This window comes from Triticum aestivum, chromosome 4A (genome assembly GCF_018294505.1).
Source record: "Triticum aestivum cultivar Chinese Spring chromosome 4A, IWGSC CS RefSeq v2.1, whole genome shotgun sequence".
NCBI classification, from domain to species: Eukaryota; Viridiplantae; Streptophyta; class Magnoliopsida; order Poales; family Poaceae; genus Triticum; species Triticum aestivum.
The window spans coordinates 716,775,922-716,787,498 of NC_057803.1; positions in this window are offsets into that span (position 1 = coordinate 716,775,922).

Here is an 11,577-nt window from a genome sequence, read left to right on the forward strand (position 1 = left end):
CAAAAATATCTTGCTAATTTTAAAAATAGCATGCTCATTTTAAAAATAGCATGCTTATTTTAAAAATAGCATGCTCTTTTCAATATGCTACTTTTAAAATAGCATGCTGATTTCAAAAATAGCATGCTGATTTAAAAAAACCATGTTCTTTTGAATTTGATATTTTTAAAAATAGAATGCTGATTTCAAAATAACAGCCTCATTCTAAAAATATAACGTTGTTTTTAAAAATATAACGATGTTTTTAAAGATAGCATGCTGCTTTCAAAATAATAGCCTCATTCTAAAAATATAACGTTGTTTTTAAAATAGCATGCTGATTTAAAAAATTACATGCTTTTTGAAATATGCTGTTTTGAAAGCAGCGTGCTGATTTTGAAAACAACATTTTTTAAATTACGCTTTTTCAAAGATAGCATGTTCTTTAGTATACAGTTTTTAAATAAAAAAAACATGCTGGTTTGCTCTGTTTTTGAAAATAGCATGCCATGCCATTTTGAAAGTAACAAAAACATCATTTTTTGCATTGCATTTTGACCCGCAAGTTTTTGTATTGCATTGCATTTTTTTGTGCGACACACATACAAACCGCATTTACAAAATAACTCTTACTAGCCAACACAAAAACCTCATTCAAAAATGAAAGTAGTGTCCAATGCATTTGAAACCCGGTTAGATTTGATTCTAGAAATACTAGCATCACTGTGGCAAAAAAAGGAAATATAATTGCAGTCCATAGAGGTAATTATATCAAGGAGGGTACTAGGGTGCCTTATATATATATATATATATATATATATATATATATATATATATATATATATATATATATATATACTTGCATAGCAATTACATTACGCCACATAGGGTACCACCAAGTTACTGCCAAGTTCCACTTACTGTACGATCTTCATACCCAGTCGGACCCAAAAGTTATACCACCAAAGTATCAGTTACTACCAAGTACCAATTACTACTAAGTTGCACTTACTGGACCCAAAAGCTGATACTACCAACTTGCAGTTACTAGCTACTACATACAGATAATAAAAATAGCATCAAACTACTGCCATGGGTCAATGAATCCTCATGCCACTAACCATGTTCACTCTAATCCCACCGCCACTCCTTTCCATGAACTTGAAGATAGCCATTTGATCTTCTTTCATTCTGGCTCCCTCAACAACTTCTCTCCAGTTATTTGTCATGATCGCAAGCCCGTCCTTCTTGCCCATCTTGAACAAGACCTTTTTATTACCTTCAAAATGTTCGTTGGTGACACACACAACCATGGACTTTCGCAGATAATCTTTGAGGTAGGCCTGAGTGTAATCCTTTGAGAAGATCTGATTGCACAGGGAAATAAATAATGTTACATAAAAAATGAAGTATGATTTTCACACCAAAAAAGTAAGTATGATTTGCACAACCACGCCCGTCCTCCTCTCTGTCTCTACATGATGGCATTTTCACTAGTGAAGTATGATTTGCAAAAAGAAAAGTCCAAGTGTTTACCATCTTGCTCTTCCCTCTAATGACTGCCGAGCGAGTGACGGTGCTGGCATAGTATGGTATGGGAGGTTGGCACTATGTTACTATGGATTTGAGACAGTCCCACCGATCCTCGTTTAGCGATACATGCTTGTCGTGGAAGATGCGATCCTCGAAAGTTCCTTTTCTCACAATGTATCCCGAACCTGTATAAAAAAATTAAGATGACAGAGTAGTAAATAATTTCATATGTAAGATCTAGAACATCAGCAGTGGGTTAATGATCAATGCCTACTCCAATGATCAAGAAATGAAGGACATAGATAACCCAATCACATCCACCCAGAAATATCTCGTAGAAACATGGGCAAATTGAATATTTGATTTATTTAAACTAACAACTAAACATTCCTCTATGTAAGCTCTAGTTCAGTCAATGTTGATTTGGAAGGTCATCTAGAACCCAAACAGAGTAATGTGTGGTAATCAAGTGTCACTCAAACATCAACTTTTGATATTTCATGGTTCATTTAATATCTGACCAGCCATATAGAACTTTACCCCGTAGTGCCAAGATAGGATCATGGTCCACATCTCCATCTCCATCAGAACTATCATCAGTGTCATAGTCGCTAGAGGTGTCGTCATCATGGCTATAGCCGTCACTCCCACGTCAAGTGCCATCTGAAGCATCATCTGAGGTGGTCCGTTGATCACTCTCTTCACTGCTAATGAGGATGGTTTCCCTTGCCATTCAAACCTGTTGGATGCATTGCAATGAACAAATGTTAGTTATTGATATATGAAACCAGTCTTCCATTAGGAATTGTTAGCACCATATACTATGTGAATTATCTTTTCGCATACTTCTCGCTAAGTACATAGTTCATGTATAAACATCTGCATGAAAAAGCTAATCAACAACTATTTGCACGACTAGTCAAGAGTAGTGGTTAGACTCATAATCATTGGGCAGACATAAGCAATTAGGATATTTCAAGGTTACAATTTTGTGAGCTGGACAAGAAAACTTGGTAACCAACCAATTAGTAGCCATGTACAAATGAACCATGATTGACTTCTCTCATCGAGCAATACGTGAAACTATAACTAATCTGCCTTTGATCACTGCAAATTTCCCGATGGCCTGTTGTGTGGTACCATCAGGTAATAAATATAAAGTCTTTAAATTGTCCCAACAAAACAAATAATGCATTTGCTGCTGTACATACCATTTTTAGAGGTAGCTGTGGAGGTTAATTTTCTAATTTCCAGTGAGAATAAGGACATGATAGAATCTCTCAAGCAAGATGACAGCATAGTGAAGGCTATGAGAACGAGCAAGGTATGCTGACCAATAGTCACCCTTTTGTATACCTGCTATTTATTTACTCATTACTACCCATACCAACAAGTAAAATCATGATTATGAAGTATAATGGCAAAAAATCCAGCAGTGAGGAATTTCTTGCAATGTGAACTACTAGGTCACAGCAAATTTTCATTGACCCCAACAAGCCCATACCATATCTTGGAGATAGGCTGACATAATTCAAGTAAGCAATAACAACAATCAGCAAAAATATGCACCAACCAAAAATATTACATGTGTGCACATATCATCAAAAACATGCACCAATCAAGAGCATTCTATACTTGACAAATCCTTCAAAATATGCACTAATCATCATACTACCATCGAGTAATACATGAAACTATAACTGATCCTCATTCTATCATTACAAATTTCCACATGGACTACTTCTGTGCTCGCCTTTTTAGAATTTAATAACTAAGCATCAGCAAATACATATACACAGTCTTCAAACTATCCCAACAAACCAAAACATGTGTATGCTCATGTGAATATACTTTTTCTATATCTAGAAGTGGGGGGTCATTTTCCAGGGGAAAAAACTACTTGATAGCATCTGTCAAGCAAGATGATAGCATATTAAGGCTATGTCGACGAGCAAGGTATGCTGGCCAACACCCACCTTTTTCTCTTACTTGCACGAAAGTGTTTACCCATTACTACCCATACGAACAAGTAAAACCATGATTATGAAGTACATTGTCAGATTATCTTGCTGTAAAGTTACTTGTTGCAATATAACCTACTAGTTGGCAGTAAATCTGTGGATACCCGAAATATGCACACAAGCAAGTGTCAGATTTTAACTTGGGCGGTGCTGTCAGATCGACATTTGAAGGGCAAGGAAGATCAATCTTACCTATGAAGTGGTACCAGATGGGGCTGGAGTGGACTTGTTTGAAGCTGGCACCACCGGAGCTTTGGGCGGTGCGACCAGGATTGGGGATGAAAAGTTGCGGTTGTCGGGCCTTGCTGTCGACGAAGAAGTGGAGGATCGTGGCCGAAGCAGGGGGGAGTGGGTGGCCTCACAGATCCGGCGGATTTGACGACGACGGGGGCGGCTAAGGTGACGGCTTGGCAAACCCTAGCTGTCGCTCTCCGTGTCGCCTCTCTGTCTCTGAAAAGAACAAAGTGGGGTGGGATTGGGATGGAGGTGGGGTTGGGGTTGGGGCCATCGCCCACTTTTCTCTCTGCCTCCCACTTGTACAGGCCCACAAAAGGAAAAAAGTGCTGGGCCGGATCAGATGCAGATTTGGCAGCTTTACCAATTTTGGCCAAACAGAAAAGATCAGCATGACCACAGGTGTTCTTTTGAAGAAACCCTAAAAATACACTGTTGTTCATATTGCATGTGGATGAGTCTTTCAGTACACCAATTGATCTTGAATAATTTTAAGCACTCCACAGTATATATATATATATATATATATATATATATATATATATATATATATGAAAATAACGGTTAACCAATAAAATGGTAAACTATTAGATGCAAGGTTACAAATATTTGAAAAAATCAATAATTGAATTGTATGCATTTTTATGATTAAATTTAATAAATGTAACATTTCTGCAAAAACTATGATAATTAAAATATTCATTGGTATTTTCAAAAAAAACAACCGCAAATGACAACTTATGCCAACCAGAACTTCTTTATGGTTACATTTATTCATCTATTCTTTGGCATGCTGGTTCTCATAACGCCTTCTTCGGACCTTCTCTTTGTCCGACAAATTCCTGAGATATTGGGCTAGTGCCTTGTGTTTCGCCCTCACACCATGCTTCATTTGGTATCCTTTGGCAACTCCTTCGGCGTGCTCAAGAATACTAACGAAAGCCGGGTCCAGATATTTGCCACATAACACACAACGATACGCCATACGCTTAAGCACACTGCACTGTCTATTCTGCAATTCTTCAAGGGTTTTCTGAGTGTGTGCATCCATCTCTCCTTCGGAAATGTCCACATAATCATGAGAATAAGGCTGCAAGTTAAAATTATGTATGATATAAGCTGCACCATTGTTTACAGTACCTAATATTCCCTAAGTTTCATACTGTGGTGCCTATAAATTATTTTTAAAGTAAATATTTATTAACTTTGAAAATTTAAGGAGAAAAAGGCAATATCAAATCCATATGAAAGCATAAATCATATGATGTACTTTTCAAAAAATTGTCAATAAACATGCATAACCTTTATGATGTTTGACTTTTGGCATAAAACCAAAACGCACTAAATTGTGGAGTGGATGAACCATTAATTTCTCAAAGATTGATTGAATAAATAATGATCATTACGTACTAATGATCAACATTATATTTAGAGCTAGATTCCATTATGCCAATTCAACAATGTATTGATGATTTAATGATTAACCTCTAACCTTAAACTTGAAGACAGATCTACGGTTAAAAAATTAAAATTACCGTAATGAAATTCCAGTCCATGCCGTGCATGTGCTGCTGCTTGTGATCGACGACGGAGTACTGCACCTCGTTGACACGATGCTTCTCTGGGTCGGACACCGAGTAGTCCAAAGCTTTCTCGTGGGGATCCTCATCCATAAGATGGACGACGACGTCGGTGGTTAGCCCCGCAAGTCCACGATCTGTCACGATGCCATCCATGACAGGCCCCTCACGTCCATGGCCACGATCTGTCACGACGGCCAATCAACCTCCACGAGTGGATTTCATATCCAGCGGCAGGGAGGCGGGCGTGTGAGCGGTGACGATGGTTTTAGAGCGTAACCAAGGGGGAGAGATGCGGGGAATAATTGGTAGTTACCTACTATAGCGGAAATACTTATGAGAAAAATTGATTGGTCCGCGCTGGGCACCTTCAATACAGCGGCGCTTATTTAGGCGCTTAATTAGGATCCTAGAAAACAAATCACAAGCGTAGGCGCTTGGGGCAGGACCTAGGAACTGGATTTTATACATTTATGTGACGCAATCCAAAGATCGTGTCCAGGGTGGATGGGTTGGGGATTAAAAATTGTGTACATAAACCCTAATGCTCAATACTTGTGAAAACATCATATGAAATTTTCATCAAGTGATCTAGTATTACTTGGGTCGAGACTTTGTGGTCATCATCTAGGCACGCCACAAACACGATGGTTCTAGTATTACTTGGATCAACACCGTAGGCAACAAACTAGTGCATTTCCTTTTTGAGTCACCATCTTCCTTCTTGAAAACCACATGTACACACTCATCATGTATACCATAACACATCAAAATCTGTTAACGAGCGCTCACAAGCTTAACTAGCTTCAAACGAACCTATCCAATCAGGGTTTTATGCTACTTAATCTAAATGAGCCGATGATTAATGAGCACGAGTTTAACAAGCAGAGATGCCAAACCACACACCAATTAGCATAGTTCTACCTTAGTTCAACACTTCCATGCATATATACAAAAGCAAGCACCACTTAGTAGTACTGGTGCACATAGTTCAACCATAAACGTTCACTAACAAAGTATAGCATACGGTAGTACTTAGCATAGTTACAACCAAAAGAGCATCAGTTCTAGCTGTGAGGGTGCGTACTTCCCTAAAACCTCAAAGAAGCCTCATCAAGTAGTCGGCATAAGCGGCGTGCTTCACCCTGAAAGCGTAGCCATTCTTGATGCTGCCTTGGGATGTTCCGACTGCATGGTCGATGGTACTCGACAGGTCGCCTTTCATCACCTTGTTGCAGTAAGGGCATCTGTAGCCCTTTCCGAATCTAGGCCTCACAGCTTTCTCGATCTCACCACTGTTTAGTTGCCTCAATTTCTGCCTCCTGAAGATCCTCTGGGTTTCTGGGTCGCTGTCAACGTCATCACTTAGGACCTACATGTATTACAAAATGTTGCCTAAGTATATTTAATATGATAATTCAGCAGGAACATAGTCTATGAAACATAATGTAATTGATGATAGCGTAAAATATCTTCAAATGAGGTTGAAAAAATAAATGCATAATTTATTAGTTGCTACATAAGCAACTAAATGGGATAGTACCATATAGTAAAAAAAATGAAGTATCAACCATACATGTCGAAGAGAGGACTAGCATTGCCACATTTTGCCACACATTTTTCCCAAGCTTTCCTAAGGTTAGTTCATCAAAATGAGAGCCACAAGTTGGCAAGCCGAAGGAACCTTGCCACACTTATTGTGCGTATGCCATGTGGGACCCAAGTGTGGCTTGCCTAAGGTGTGGCTGGAACCAAACACTCACTTAAGTTAGTCAAACTTGCCTAACCTTAGGTATGGCAATCTTTGGCAAAGTTAGTCACAAACCAAAAAGCCCTTTAGTGCAACAAAATTCACTTGTTACGTAAAAATGCATGAACTGATGATGTAACATGGCAGAGCAGCATACAGATGTACTAATGCAAAAAAAGACTTATAACTTACATGCATGACTAGATAAAATAGCTCGTGAGTTGTATCTATTTAGGGTTAGAATTTTGTGTGCTTATGATGATGGATATTGAAATTCCCCATGTTATCGTCGTGGAAGTTTCCCATGTTGATCGATACCCCACCCATCAATGTTCCTGAACCATTCAACGTTCTAGGTAAAGTAGTTAATTATTATGAATTCTGACAGTAAGTGATCCCAAATGTTGTACTTACAAAAAGGGGTTTTTATCATTTATGACACCAGTTGTGTCCCACAACTAAGTATCACCACTAGGAATTTCTACTGCTAAAAAAAGCCATCGCTTCGTTAGACACATGCTCAAAAATGCCACTACACATCATTATTGTGATATCAAATCTATCTTGACATGCTATAATGGCATCAATACCTATGGATCAACATGCCAGCTCTCCCTCTATTTCACTACAATAAAGTGTGGGCCTACTTGATCCCAACAACATTCTTATTTTCCTGTAAAATTATTCGCTTACTTACTCCTCACAAGTGGGGCCACACTTATCATTATGAGATAGAGAGAACTGAAATGTGGGCTGGGCTTTTTTTTTGTCATATTGGATGGTCAACAAGTTTTACATGAAAATAACAATGTCTAATGGCATTATTGAGCAAACACCTAACGGAACGATGGCATTTTTATACATCTAATGGCATTTTTGAGTAAGAATCTCACGAACCGATGCCATTTTTGAGCGGCTGTAACTTCTAAGGGAAAAACTGAGTAGTGGGATACAACTGGTGGCATAAATGATAAAAACCCTACAAAAGAACTAATTAAAACAACTCAAGTAAAACATTGATGATATCCAATTTCTTTCTAAAATAGCCATTGCTTAGAGATAATCAATGTTTAAAATCTTTGCCACAGCCACTTATGGAACATTTAAACCAAAGATTGATCAAGTGCAACCAAACATGTACTCAACATTTTAATACCTTAGTTGCCTTGTACTGACCAGGGAAAACCTACGATATTACAAAATAAATAAATAAAGGGGATAGATGACTAACCTCTTCTTTGTTCTTGTCGGCGACGACCACAGGTGGGGGTAGGGGAGGCAACAACTGCGGCATAAGAACACCCGACTGACGCTCAGGAGCCACCACCTGCTCCGGCAGAGAAGCCAGAGGAGCTACCTGTTCCGGATTATTAGCAGAATAATTTATATAGGTCAAAAACTGACAAATACATGCCTCAATAAATGTAATCTGGCTACAAAGCTGCGGATCCAGGATTTCATACTTGGGTGTTCCAAAATTTATATTGCAAACTAAAACCACAACAATATTTTTCAAATGGAGGGAGTAATATCTAAAATTTTCATGTGAAAAGATTCTTTGTCCATCGTAATGACAGTACCGATATGAACGACAGAAAATGAAGATTATTTACTTCATGACCATAGAATATGACATTTTCATAAACAAGGCATGGTGTTGTTATCCTTAAGTTGCAGAAAATATTTTCACAATCACCTACGTAGGCAATTCAATTCCAAGGTCAAGCTACGTATTTGTATTAACGTATTTGTATTTCCACAGTCACCGAACCTAGGTGGATTTGTTAGCAGAATAATTTATCTAGATCAAAATATTGCCTATACAGGGCTCAACGCATGTAACCTAGCTAGTTACCTAACACATCTACAGAATATTGATATGGAATCCATCGATCAAAGATAAAAAGAAACCCTGAACTTCCCCAAAAATAGACAAAAGGACTGACTAGAGCACACCTAGGATTTTACAAAAAATTAAAGGAGGTAGATGACTAACGTCTTCTTTGTTGACATCGCCGACGACCACAGGCTCGGGCACAGGAGGCGTCACCCGCAGCAGAGGAGACACCTGCTCCGTCTGAGGAACCAGAGTAGCTACCTGGTCCCACATAAATAGCAGAATATTTTATATAGATCAAAAAATGTCATATACATGCCTAAACCAATGCAACCTAGCAACACAGCTTCGAACCCAGAATTTCAAAGTTGGGTGTCCAAAAATTTATATTGCAAACCAAAACCACAACAATATTTTTCAAACGGCTGAGATCAAGTTGGCTTTTGAGTCCAGAAGGCATTCTTCTGCCTCTGCTTCTGTTACTCAAGAAATTAAAGAGTTAGGAGTAATATCTAAAATGTTCATGTGAAAATATTATTTTTCCATCATACTGACAGTACACACATGAATGACAGAAAATGAAGATTATTTACTATGACATTTTCGTAAAAAAGGCATGGTGTTGTTATCCTTTACTTGTAGAAAATATTATGCTGAAAATAAGCAACCAAATAATATATTTCAAGTAGGGATGATAACAAGTCTAAAATATTACAGCCTATGGTAATTGGACTCCAGGAATCAAGCAATTGGTGTTGAGCAAATTAAACGACAAAAAATGTGTCTACTGGATTAAGCGTGAGTGGCTAGTTTTATAGAAATTGACATGAAGTTTAGTGCACAAACTACACCACTTTTAGTCCATTTAGCAATAAAAGACCCATATATAAGAAATTTCGTGCAGAAAATTTCGGGTGGTTGGTAGATCTATCATAAAATTTGGCATCAAAACATTTTGGATGCATGAGAGCCATGGATCGGAGTGGTTGGTAGATCTTAAAAACAAGATAACCTATACAATGAGGAGACGACCCCCACACCCATGCGCCCATGTGAATCCGCCCTTGAAACCTACCGAATCTAACGAATCTAGGTACGGATTTCATAGATGGAAGAAAAGAAGAAACCCTAGCCATGCCCAAAAATAGATAAGGGACTGAACAAGGAAACCTAGGATATTTCCTAAAATAGGACTGACCTCTTCTTTGTCGTCGTCGCGGTCGATGTTGACCATGGGCTGCGGCAAAGGAGGCAAATGGTGTGGTAGATGAGTCACCTGCTCCGGCGGAGGAGCCACCTGCTCCAGCGGAGGAGCCACCTGCTTCGGTGTAGGTGACACCTGCACCGGAGCCTAGACGTGGTCGACGATGTCAAGGCCGGCCTGCTACCGGCTAGACACCTCGCCGACGGGGAGGGGTTTCTCCATGTGCAGCTTCGCCCGGCACTTTGATGCTTCGTGCGCCATGGCGTCGGCCCCGGTGTCTGCCCTCCCTCCCATGGTGCGCTTGGGCATCTCGACGCCGGAGGTGCAGCGGCGGGAAGGGAGCAGCGGCGGGAAGGGAGCAGCGGCGGGATGGGCAGGCAAGTGGTGAGACGTGGGAGGAGAAAACCCTCATATTTTTGGATGGATAAGAGGACGGGAAGAGGGGGGCGGCGATGAGATAAATGCTAATGGGGAAGTAGAGCGTGGTATGGGAAGCGGAGCCGCTGATTTATTCCTGGGCAGTCAAAAGGACTTGTTGCCACGTTCACACCTCCCCGTGCGTTGTTCACACCACCATGTCTTGGCACGTGAAAAACGTAACTTCTCACTTCTCACTAGAATGAATAGCCCGATTGTGCACACCCATGATTTAGGAGTAATGCAACTTCCCTTAAAAATTGTGTAATGCAACTGCTCCTTCATTACATAGAACAAAATCATATAGTGGGACAACTGAATTTGTAGGCTTGTTTCATCTGCACGTGTCATGTTTTATATTGTCCTATAATATGTTGTAAAACTTTACAAACAATGGAATGCCAAATGGATGTGACAAAACTTCGTCAGCAACTGCGCGGATTCGTCTGCCATATATCCGATGTCCGTTAGAGAGGAGGGGAATGTTGATCCACGCAATGCCAGGTGTTTCGTCTGGACCCATATCATGCACCCCGAGCCAACCAGGCCAAAACATGCGCTGCTAGCCTTCTCGATCCAAACAATGAGCTAGTGTACACAATGCGTAGAGATGCTCATGTGGATAGGTTTGCTAGCACTAGTGAATGATGTCGGATCTCAGCATGCAATATGTGTAGCCGCGTGTCTCTTTGGCGTGCCTGCCATACCGAAGGGACTCGTCGAAGGTCTAACGAACCGCGGTGGGGTCAATGATGGATGTATGGTGTGGGTCAACCTGGCTAATGGTGCATGGTTTGAGTTTAGGTGGCTAGGTTTCGATTGTTCTCCGTTGACCCGAGAGAAAGCATTGATGAAAATGGAGGAACGGGTTCGCACTCAGTGCGCAACCCGGATGCGTTACCTCAAGGTAGCTAGATCCAAACCATGCACCCCCGCCGTCTAGACTCACGTGGCGCACTACTTACGCAGTAGACCCACACCACTTACACCGGCCCCAAGCCAACCATTCCCCATGTAGACTC